The 10,204-nt window shown below is 54.8% G+C and overlaps 1 pseudogene; it reads right to left on the minus strand.

The window, feature by feature from the left end:
- Positions 1-3,244: 3,244 nt before the first annotated feature.
- On the minus strand, positions 3,245-3,426 carry LOC143266206 (U2 spliceosomal RNA; annotated as a pseudogene).
- Between the last annotated feature and the right edge of the window lie 6,778 nt (positions 3,427-10,204).

A 10,204-nucleotide genomic window follows, 5' to 3' on the forward strand; every position in this document is an offset into this window, starting at 1 on the left:
CAGAGAACCCAGGGGTAACTGACCCCCGCCCGCGCGCCCCCGGCGGCCATCGGGTCTGGACACTGAGGGGTTGTCTTCGTTCGCCTTGCAAAGCTGGGTCAATAGCCCTTCTTGGAAACTGGAATTCCTCGTATCTTGTTGCAGGTCTACTACTATTGTTTCTATTGGCACCCCCTCGGCCCGTCCTGTTCTGCCCATTCACGTTCTCATGTCTAAAAACAGAGCCCCGGTGTGACCCGGGGGGATTAGTCGCACTGTTGGCGGCATTACTTAGCCTAGGACAATTACAATTACACAAACAATTATTATTAAAACCGATAGGGCTGGTTCCCCTATCGGTTACGTCCCTGATTATTTTCGGGAGGCCCCGTCCCTTTGTCCTGACCCCACTAGCTCGTGGTGCCCGGGTCAAGTCCTCTTCTCCTGCTCCTCTTGCTTCAATCCGTGGCTGCCTTTCCGGCGTCCTCGGTAACGGGGTCGTCGTTGGTCCCTCCACGGTGGCTTCCTGCCGTCCAGCCATTCGCCTCGTGGTCAGCGGCGTGAAGCCCCGTAATTCCTCCTCTTCTTCCTTCTTCTCCTCCTTTTCCTCCTGCTCCTGTACCGGCGCCGCGATTACTACTGGCGACGACTCGGCTATTGCAGGCAGAACTATCTTTCTTCCTGAGCGCCCCATTACAGGGGACGCTTGGATGGAATTTGCGTCCCCTTCTTCATCCCCCCGGGTGGTCGGTGGGGGGCTCCTCGTCTCCTTCTCCATCCCGGGCGGCAATGTCCTTGCCCGTGTACTCCTTCTTGTCATGGGGCGCTCCTCCTGTTCTTTCAAGGTGGCCTCTTCTCTTGCCGTCTCTTCCGTGGGGGGCGTGCCGCCTCTCGCCCCGCGCCTAGTTCTGGGGGAGGTCCGAGGGGGCTCCGTGGCGGCTCTGGCAGCCCGCGACCTTGTGACCGGTGCGGACTCCAGGAACGTTACTTCAACTTTCTCCTTCGGTCCCCTCGGTGATGTTTTCCCTCCCCCTCCGCGCTTCGTGGTGACGGCAATTGCGGCCACCGGCCTGCTACACACCGATGTCGTCGTCAGTGTAAGGGTCCCGGCTGTCGCAAAGGTGCACGTGGCCGCCATTGGCAGGGTGGGGGGCGCTGATGATGTTGGTGCACCCCCTTTCTCCTTAGCTTCAGACACGGGCGGGAGGGACGTCGCCCGTGTCACCCTCCTCGTCGCTGTTGTTGTTGTGGCGGCCACTTGTCCTTTGGTAACCTCCGCATATGTGACAGCCGGGGTTACCCTTCTCGTTGCTATGGTCCGTTGGGGCGGGTCGGGTTGAGGTGGTTCGGTGGAGGCCCGGGTACTCCGCCGTAGTTTTACCGGGCTTTTCTTCTTGCTGGCTATTGTAGGGGGAGTATTAGATGGTGTTATACTCCCCCTTGAACCACCCATTGACACCGACCCGCCACTTGCAGCGCCAGTCTCCGTCGACTTGCCCCTGGTCCTGCCAGCAGGTTGTTCCGGTGTCGGTGCGGTCGACGGTGTTACGGGGCTCGCCGCTGCCGAGGGTCGTCCATCTATCGGACTGGACGGCGTACCGCTACGTCTCTGTATCGCTGCCGTCGTTGTCCTGCCCGTGTTACCGACGGCCCAGCTCGTCAGTAAATTAGTTTTCCCCGTTACCGACTTCGCCGTTGTCGACTTCCCAGCAGCGCTCTTCTTTGCCGGCGCCTTCTTCCCGGCAGCCACGATACTCCGGGCGCTTGTCGCTGTCGATGACATGGTACGGCGTGACGTGGTTGCTAGTGTGGTCGTCGTTGTCTGTCCTGTGGTAAGCGGGGAGGGGGCCTCCCTCGTCGTTTCGGCAATTGCCTCGTCTACTCTAACAGATCGCATCTCGGTGGAATCCCCCCCGGCTGGGTTTCGATTTTCATTAATAGTATTATTATTATTACTTTCATCCATATCTTTCTCATTTTCTTTTTCTCTCTCTTTTTCTTTTTCCTTTTCTTTATTCTTGCTACTACCCACGATCGGAGACGGACGCGCCCCAGAGGCACGAGGAGATGCACTTCCCGGGTGCGCGGCAGCGAAATGCGCCTTCACCTTCTTTATCGCATATGCGCTATCGTCGGTGAAGGCGCATCTGCTGCACACGAATCGCCGGGTCACGCCTTGATGTCGGAGGCGGAGGTGCTTCCCAAGATCCTCGTGCCTCTGGTACGCGCCCGCCCCCTTTTGTAATGCGGCCCCTTCCCTGTAGCAAAACGGGCATTTAAATAATTCAGGGAAGGGGAAAGGAACTAGGACTTCGTTATTTTCTAGAACACAGTCCAGCCGGGGGTTCGTCATCCTGATGTTTAAAATGATTTTAAATAAATAAATAAATAAATAAATAAACTCCCCTAAAAACTAAACAAACAAATAGATTAATAAATAAATATGTACATGTTTTATAACGCTTACGCGAGTCAAGTGCTACAGCTAAGATCTACTAATTTAATAATTAGGTGTCTTATAATTAAATGACTAGAACAAAACTTACAGACTAATGACTAGAATTGACCTAATTATTAAACTAGAGTCAAAATCTAAAATAGAAAACGGACGAACGATGTACGTACGACCGTGCGAATCGCTCCGTGCGGCAATTTCGCGATGAAAACCACGAAATTACCACAGAGAGACCGGATACAACTGCTATCGAACTGCACGAGTTGTAAAGGGACTCGTGCACCTCGATAATTAACGGCGAAAACAATAAATTAATTAATCTACTGCAAATGAGAACAATAGAGTTCTCGAATTGTCTACCTGTAACGATCAAATTCGACCGGTACAGGAGCTCAAAAACTACTCGCAAAAACAGTGACTGGGGGACAGGGGAAGGTGAGCTGCTATCGATTTGAACTAACGTTCGCACCGATAGCAGGGACAAACAATAGGTAAACACCTACTCCGCGAGCAATACCGCGACCGCTGAAGGCGGTTCGCGGCGCTTGTTTCGAAAATCGAAACGTCCACCTGCAAACTCTAAGTTCTACTTAGCGCCTCCAGGGGCACCACTCTACAGCCGCTACACTACTGCCCTCCACCGCCAGAACCAGTCACTCACCGCCAGTCTGTCGCAGTCCCTCCGCCAAGGCACTTCGCGAGTCGCACAGCCGTGCCGCACGTGGACGAACCAACGCGAACGCGGACGCGATAAAACTTTAGACGCAACACTATGACTAAAAGAGGAGTCAGAATATTTTTGCAGAATGAGTTATGTGGGCCGCGTCCTGCGGCACTGCAAGGCAGGTACGACCCGCGTCGGAGTCGGAGCAAGCCCCGGAGTCCGACCGATTGCAAAAATAAGATTAATATTCTGACTCCCCGATGGGGAGTGTATCAGATATTAAGCTGATAAGAACAGATAAATTGGACTTTATTTTAACAGTAAATGTTTCCCTGCTTCCGAAGTTGCAGGGTGTTACATTGGCTTATATATCACAATCATTCTTATGTATATAATTAAAATATAATATACTATTAAGTGCGTCACCCTAGTTACACACTTTAATCGAGAATTATCACAACTATGCCTTTAGCGGTATTTTGTTTTAGGCGCGTCATATACTCATAAGGCCAGTGTCCTCTTGGGCTGGACCTTCCACAGCTCCGGTTGTCACAAGTTTCGAAAAATAAAAATACAAAAAATTCTACAGGGAAACATCCGTGAGATTAATTGTACATATCTATACAGTCCTTTATATACATTAGCAAAACAATGATTTCATTATATTGCACATCACTGTAGGTGATCAAGGAGGAAATGCATCTTACAGTTCAATATCACTAATTATACTAAATATGCTGGGCCTCGCCTTTTCCTGTATTTTGGCAGTTACTCGATTAATTTGGTTCAATAACATAAAATAAAATATTTTAGTTTATTTCATTTTGTGTCCTGTTATTCACGTTGCTTTCAATGTCGTTAGGATTTTGCATATTTGATTCCTTGTATTGCCGTATCCCTGAGACGTGTTCTACGTATATATCTCGGGACCAACCGATTGTCTCTGCTACCATCAATTTTCTCATGAGTGAGGCATATCGTGGGGAAATTCGGAGGAGATCGAGGACGAACTCGTTCCCGGGATCCCAGGCGCCCAGTGCACCAACGACGAACGCGTCGACAACAACTCTGTAGCCGCGCCGCTGCAAGCTATCGGCCAGAGGCCGATACTTGTCGATCTTGCGCACCCTTGCCTCCTCTACTCCCGCAAGGGTGTTCTCGAAGGGCACGGCTACATCGATGATGACGACGGTCCTCGACGGCTCGTGCGTTACCACGATATCGGGTCGCTGCGCCGAGGACGCGTCGTTGATGCCCTGAACGCGTCTGTTCACCTTTATTTCCCCCGGGAGCCGGATCGCCCGTACGAGCCTCTGGACGAGGTTGTCATGCCTCCGCTGCCTGGCGGCAGAATGGGGGCCGCAGTGTCCGAGTACGTGGGGAAGGGTTTCGGCGTCATATCCGCATCGCCGGCAACGCTTATCATCGTTCCCCCATCGACGCGCCCCATTTAAGGGGAGCACGTCGAGGCGGGCCCGATGGATGAAGCGCCAATCAGCGAAGCGGATAAACTCACCCGTACGCATGAAGCGATTGCTCGCTGCATGGCGGGAAGTTGCGTCGAACACCTTCCCCTGGTCCGGCTTCCTCAGAAGCGAGGACATCCAATACTCGGAAACGGCGGCCCTCACTCTGCTGATGACGGTTGCCTTGGCAGACGGAGGGATCACAACCTGACATCCGTTCGGTGCTCTGCACGCCACTGAGAGTTCAGCTCGATCAGCGCAATACTCCCACCGAAAACCGAGACGTACGCTCGACCTGAGCGCTGCAGATCGCACCCTCGACCAGAATGACGAGCGCCCCGTCGTCGGCCTCGCCCAATCTCCCTCGAGCGAACCCGAGAGGTATTGTGCGAGATCCTCGTCTGTCGGATCCCGACGCAGCTTCTCGCGGGCAGCGATTTTCAACGCATACCTTGCAATTTCGGAGACCGTCGTGTCCTCCGCATTCAGCATTTTGAATGCGTGGGCCACGAGGGTAACCTCAGCAAGGTCTGCTACCGGGGGTACTCCACATCCTCCCCTAGAGGGGGGGATATAGAGTACCTCCGGGCTCGCGCGTTGGGGCAGGTTGAGCCACCCTTTCGCCACCCGTTTGATAGCTGCATCGAGATCCGACAAAAACGCTCGACGCATACTGGCCCCCCTCAACAGAAAATCAAGACGCGGCAGTATAAATACCGCCAACGTCTCAAGTTTCTGCCAAGGGGCTAGGAGGGAGCGATCCACAGCGTCCAGGTCGCCCAGCACGCCACGGATCGTGGTGTACGGCGTCTGATCCAGCTGGACCCCAGTGGGGACACCTAGATGCTCGTAGGGTTCTCCTTTTCCCAGAGCTGGAACGAGTTCGCCTCCGATCTCGAACCTCGTGTCAAGTACCTCATCCTTTCCTCTTGTATGAAGAGTTGCGCATTTCTTGGGATTGAAGGCGAGGCCCAGTCGCGTCGCAATATCTTCTACAATCCTCAACAGTTCTCGCATTTCCTCCTCGTTGGCCGCCAACAGCGCGACATCGTCCGCGTAAGCTAAGGCTGCTATTTTCCGGCCAGCTATCGTGTATCCGTGGCCCGACTCCACGGCTGCGCGGATCATCGGCTCTATCGCTATGTTGAACAGTATGGGGCTGAGGGGGCACCCCTGCTTTACTCCCGATTGAATTGGGATTTTCTCCGTAGACCCCTCAGCCGTCCTGACCCTCGTCGAGCAGTCTGTGTATAGACTGCTGACGATATTCACAACCGTCGATGGAACGCCAGCGTTGGCCAGCAAACCAGTGATGGTGGAGTGGGGGACCGATCCGAACGCGTTCGAAAGGTCCAGCCACGCCACCACCAACTCCTGTTTCCTCCGCTGAGCGTCTTCAAGGCTAGCCTGCAGCACGAAGTTGTGCTCAAGACAACCTTCGTGCGGCAGGAAGCCCTTCTGGGATTCGGAAAGCCGTTTATTAGTAACGGCCCAGGAGGTTAGGCGGTCGGCCATGACAGCAGCGAAAAGCTTCGGCGTGGTGTCACCCATCGCGAGCGGGCGCCAGTTCGCCAGGTCATTCCGGTCACCTTTCTTGTATACAAGAACGGTGTTTGACTCCTTCCAACAGTCAGGAATACGCTCCATTTTGAGGCAGGTGTTAAAAAGCGCCGTGAGTAGCTGCGCATCCGGGTCAACCCTCTTGAGGTCACCGTAGGTAACGCCGTCAGGCCCAGGGGATGAGTTCTTCATCCTCCCAAGTCGACGACGTACCTCGGTGATCTCAAAGGGCGAGACCAAGGAGGCAGTTCCTCGCGCTTCCTCGAAATGGATAGTCGGGAGGGGCCCCGGACAATCCCGGAGAGCATACATACCTGCAAAGTATTGCTGAACAGTGCTCAACAATACTTCGCAGTGTGGAGAGGAACCCTTGAGAACCTCTCGCACCGCACGCTTCCGGTTTGTCCGAAACAAGCGCTGTATGCGCGTCGCCTCCCGGACGTATTCCTGGCGGTTGGAAGGAGCACCGGTCGCCGACGAACTGTCCGCGCGATGGTCACTCGCCTCCGCCCTCGCTCTGTTTGTTGGCCGGCCCTCTCGCCTCCTGGTGGCTGGATTTGCAGCCCGACCGGTTGACACGGCCCCATGCTTTTTGAAGAATTCCGCCACTTTCGTAGCGAAAGACTCCAGCCCCTGAGCATCGGAAACCCCTTCAGACAGCTCGACGAGAACTGACCGCTCGGCGCCTATCGCTTCCCGACTGCTTCGCTGAAGCAAGCCGGGTCGTTCGGCACCAGGCGCGCGCTCGACGCTCTGCCTGTCGGGGCACTCGACCTCGGGGAGCCGTGCTCGCCGGACCGGGCTGCGCCCAATCCTCCTCCCGCGGCGCTCATCAGAGGACGCAGGGGTAACTGACCCCCACCCGCGCGCCCCCGACGGTCTTCGGGCCTGGACGTTGAGGGGTTGTCTCCTGTAGCCTTGTAGGGCTGGGTCGACTGCCCTTCTAGGGAATTCAAAATCGTCTACCCTCGACGCAGTTCTTCTCGTGCCGTTATTGGCACCCCCTCGGCCCCTCCTGTTCTGCCCGTTCTCATTGGATCTAAAAACAGAGCCCCGGTTTGACCCGGGGGAATTAGTCGCACTGTTGGCGGCATTGCTTATCCTAGGACAAACACAACAACAATCACAACAATTATTAAAACTGATCGGGCTAGTTCCCCGATCAGTTACGTCCCTAATGATTCTTGGGAGGCCCCGTCCCTTTGTCCTGGTCCCTGTAGCCTTCGGCGCCCGGACTAGGTCCTCTTCTCCTCCTCGTTGTTCCATTGCTTCAACCCGTGGCTGCCCTATTGGCGTCCTCGGTAACGGGGTCGTCGAGATTCCCTCCTCGGTGGCTTCCAGCCGTCCAGCCCTTCGCCTCGGAGCCAGCGGCATGAAACCCCGCATTTCCTCCTCTTCTCTCTTCTCCTCCTTGTCCTCCTTCTCCTCCGGCGCCGCGATGACCGCTGGCGACGCCTCGGTTATCGCAGGCAGCAACATTCTTATTCTGGAGCGCCCTACTCCTGGGAACGCCTCGATGGTGTTGGCGTCCCCTCCTCCGCCCCCTTGTTTGGTCGTTGGGGGGCTATCCTTCTTGTTGTCCAGCCCGGGCGGTAAAGTCCTCGCCCGGGCACTTCTCCTTGTCTCTGGGCGCTCCTCTTCAGCCTGCTCGGTGACCTCTTCTCTCGCCGTCTTTTCTCCTTTTGGGGGTGTGCCGCCTCCCACCCCGCGCCTGGTCCTGGGGGAGGTCCGAGGGGGTTCGGTGGCGGCTCTGGCAGCCCGCGACCTTGTTACGGGTGCGGACTCCAGGAATGTGACGTCTACCTTCTTCCTCGAACCCCTCGGAGATGTTCGCCCTCCCCCTACGCGCTCCGTCGTGACGGCGATTGCGGCCACCGGTCTGCTCCTTACCGAGGTCGTCGTCAGGGTGAGTGTCCCCGCCGTCGCGAAGGTGCAAGTGGCCGCCACTGTCGAGGTGGGGGGCGCGGTGGATGTTCTGGCGCCCCCTTTCTTTTCCTTTTCCTCTTCCGACACGGGCGGGAGGGATAGTGCCCGTGTCATCCTCCTCGTCGTTATTGTTGTTGTGGCGGCCGTTTGTCCTTTAGTCACCTCCGCATACGTGACGGCGGGGGTGGTCCTCCTCGATGAAAACGTTCGTTGGGGCGGGTCGGGTTGAGGTGGTTCCGTTGCAGCCCGGGTTCTTCTCCGTGTTGTTACACCCGGGCTTTTCCTCATTGTTGGAGTTATTTTTGTGGGGGGAGTACCAGATGTTGGCGTACTCCCCCGTGAACCACCCATTGACACCGACCCGCCACTTGCGGCGCCGGACCCCGCCGGTGTTGTACTGGTCCTGCCAGTGCTGGTCCTGCCAGCCATCGGTGCACCCGGTGTTGTGGTTACCGGCGGGGTTGCGGGGCTGGCCGCTGCTGAGGGTCGTCCTTCCTCTGTAGCCGGGCTGGACGGCGTTCCGCTCCTTCTCGCTGTCGCCGTCGTCGTGGTTCCTGCTTTGCCGGCTGCCCAGCTCGTCAATAGTGTAGGTCTCCCCGTTACCGACTTCGCCGCCGTCTTCGTTGTAGAGCTCTTCTTCGTCGACGCTTTCTTACCGGCAGCCACGGTAGTCCGGGCGCCCGTTGACGTTGTCGTGGAGCGGCGCGACGTTGTACTTAGTACGGTCGGTTGTCCTGTGGTAAGCGGAGACGGGACCCCCCGCGTCGTTTCGGCCGTAGCCTCGTCTAATCTACATCGCGACTCGGTAGAATCCCCCCCGGCTGGATTCCTATTTTCATTAATACTGTTATTGTTACTTTCGTCCATATCCTTCTCATTTTCATTTTCTCTTTCTTTTTCTTTTTCTTTATTTCTGCTACTACCCGCGATCGGAGACGGGCGCGCCCCAGAGGCACGAGGAGATGCACTTCCCGGGTGCGCGGCAGCGAAATGCGCCTTCACCTTCTTTATCGCATAAGCGCTATCGTCAGTGAAGGCGCATCTGCTGCACACGAAACGCCGGGTCACGCCCTGGTGTCGGAGGCGGAGGTGCTTTCCAAGATCCTCGTGCCTCTGGTACGCGCCCGCCCCCTTTTGCAGTGCGGCCCCTTCCCTGTAGCAAAATGGGCATTTAAATAATTCTGGAAAGGGGAAGGGGACATGGACTTCGTTATTTACTAATACACAGTCCAACCGGGGGTTCGTCATCCTGATGTTTAAAATGATTTTAAATAAATAAATAAATAAATAAATAAACTCCCCTAAAAACTAAACAGACAAATAAATTAATAAATAAATATATAAATGTTCTAATACGCTTACGCGAGTCAAGTGTTACACTATACTACTAATTTAATAATTAGGTACCTTAAAATTAATGACTAGATAAATAACTTACAAACTAATGACTAGAATTAACCTAATTATTAAACTAGAGTCAAAAACTAAAATAGAAACGCAACGGACGATGTACGGACGACCGTGCGAATCGTTCCGTGCGGCAATTTCGCGATGAAAACCACGAAATTACCACAGAGAGACCGGATACAACTGCTGTCGAACTGCACGAGTTGTAAAGGGACTCGTGCACCTCGATAATTAACGGCGAAAACAATAAATTAATTAATCTACTGCAAATGAGAACAATAGAATTCTCGAATTGTCTGCCTGTAACGATCGAATTCGACCGGTACAGGAGCTCAAAAACTACGAGCAAAAACAGTGACTGGGGGACAGGGGAAGGTGAGCTGCTATCGATTTGAACTAACGTTCGCACCGATAGCAGGGACGAACAAAGAGGTAAACACCTACTCCGCGAGCAATACCGCGACCGCTGAAGGCGGTTCGCGGCGCTTGTTTCGAAAATCGAAACGTCCACCTGCAAACTCTAAGTTCTACTTAGCGCCTCCAGGGGCACCACTCTACAGCCGCTACACTACTGCCCTCCACCGCCAGAACCAGTCACTCACCGCCAGTCTGTCGCAGTCCCTCCGCCAAGGCACTTCGCGAGTCGCACAGCCGTGCCGCACGTGGACGAACCAACGCGAACGCGGACGCGATAAAACTTTAGACGCAACACTATGACTAGAGGAGCCAGAATATTTTTGCAAATGA

The sequence above is a fragment of the Megachile rotundata genome, unplaced genomic scaffold, assembly GCF_050947335.1.
Source record: "Megachile rotundata isolate GNS110a unplaced genomic scaffold, iyMegRotu1 scaffold0089, whole genome shotgun sequence".
In the NCBI taxonomy this organism is placed as follows: domain Eukaryota; kingdom Metazoa; phylum Arthropoda; class Insecta; order Hymenoptera; family Megachilidae; genus Megachile; species Megachile rotundata.